Source organism: Mastomys coucha, unplaced genomic scaffold (genome assembly GCF_008632895.1).
Source record: "Mastomys coucha isolate ucsf_1 unplaced genomic scaffold, UCSF_Mcou_1 pScaffold22, whole genome shotgun sequence".
Classification (NCBI taxonomy): Eukaryota; Metazoa; Chordata; class Mammalia; order Rodentia; family Muridae; genus Mastomys; species Mastomys coucha.
The window spans coordinates 180,190,089-180,191,946 of NW_022196905.1; the positions used below are offsets into that span (position 1 = coordinate 180,190,089).

Below are 1,858 nucleotides of genomic sequence, written 5' to 3' on the forward strand. Positions count from 1 at the left end.
AGAGGGTGTCACACAGCAGTAGTGAGACTGGCTGGAGTAACCAGCCTTGTATGATCTTTAAAGACTATGGCTTGCGATAGACTTCTGTCAGCTCAGTCTCACCCCTCTAAAGATTTCACTTTCCAGAATAGCACCCCCAACTGTAGGACGGGTATTTAAAGCACAAGCCTTTGGGAAGTTTTGGCTTATCATAGTTTTGTTTTGTTTTTATTACAGCAACAAAGACATACTAATTCATGACCTAAACCTTAAAACGGGATCTTAGCTAGTAAGTCCACTCCACTCTAATAGAAAGTAAGAATGAAGGAAAAAAGTCATTCCATGTCTCACTGCAGTTGAGCTTACACCCTTCAGAATGGAACTCTACTGCTATGTTTAGTTTGCTTTCGTATTTCATTCCATCAGCTCAATGTAACATTGCCTCCAATAGTCATAAATTTATTCCTTTTAAATGTGGATGCAGCTGAGATAATCAGAGGGCAAATAAGGCATTTTCAACATCTACTTCACAAATAGTTTTGTAAAATGGCGTATTTAACTCATGCCAGAGTTAGACAGGTTTATGATTATCTCCATCGCACAGCACTTGGGGCAAATTTATACCGTAAAGTGTCTTAATAATTTGATATATAATTATTCCCAGAAAGAAATCACTTTTTACTTTTTGTACATAAGTTTCTGACTTCTGATTAATAGGCAATAAAACCAATTATGCTGATAAAGTGATTCCCCACTATGATGCAACCATAGTGTTGATAATTACAGCTTCCAGAAGTATTATTTATCTGCCACTACCTTGAGCTACAGGTAGCTACACCTGATGATTTGTTGCTGTTCTAACTTCATAGGTAGATGAGATACTCTTTAGGACATCCTCTTAAAGTTAGGACTTAAATTGTTTTAAATTATTTTATTATTTTATTGTATATCTACATATATTTATTGCATATTATACACACACACACACACACACACACACACACACACACACACACACATACAAATGTGGGATGTGTTATATGAATGTCAAAGAAAAACTAAAACAACATCAGTCGGGTTTGTCCTTTGACCATGTGGGTCCCAGGAGTGAAACCCACACCTTTGGACTTAGTAGCAGGTGCTTTTATTCTAAGAGCCATCTCAAGGACCTGGGTACCTCCACTGTTTGCATAGCTTGCTTTTATATTATTTAAACTATGCTAACTTGTTAATACTTAGCAATTTAGGGGATGATCACCATTCACAGTTTTTAATTGTAAAGAATAAGTGAAAACTCCATGAAAATAACCAGCCTCTTAAGATTTTGATGATCCCTCACTCGCCGCCGACGGCCTGCCTCGCCTCGTGCTCTCCTGCCACCACCCCGCAGAAATGCTTGGACTACCCACAGTCCTTCGCCAGATGAGACCAGTGTCCTGGGCACTGGCTCCTCATCTCACTCGGGCCTATGCCAAAGATGTAAAATTTGGTGCGGATGCTCGAGTCTTAATGCTTCAAGGTGTAGACCTTTTAGCCAGTGCTATAGTTGTTACAATGGGGCCAAAGGGAAGAACAGTGATTATTGAACAGAGTTGGGGAAGTCCCAAAGTAACAAAAAATGGGGTCACTGTTGCAAAGTCAATTGATTTAAAGGATAAATACAAAAATATCGGAGCTAAACTTGTTCAGGATGTTGCCAATAACACTAACGAAGAGGCTGGGGATGGCACCACCACTGCCACTGTTCTGGCCCGCTCTATTGCCAAGGAGGGCTTTGAGAAAATCAGCAAGGGGGCTAACCCAGTGGAAATCGCAGAGGTGTGATGTTGGCCGTCGATGCTGTAATTGCTGAACTTAAGAAACAATCTAAACCTGTGAC

At 40.1% G+C, this 1,858-nt stretch overlaps 1 pseudogene across 1 annotated transcript in view; it reads left to right on the forward strand.

Annotated features, from left to right (window-relative positions):
* Positions 1–1,358: 1,358 nt before the first annotated feature.
* LOC116104778 overlaps positions 1,359–1,858 on the forward strand; it is a 2,088-nt pseudogene continuing 1,588 nt past the window's right edge. The window contains exon 1 of the transcript XR_004123964.1: positions 1,359–1,853. The product of XR_004123964.1 is annotated as a 60 kDa heat shock protein, mitochondrial pseudogene (transcript). The remainder of the gene's footprint in view (positions 1,854–1,858) is intronic.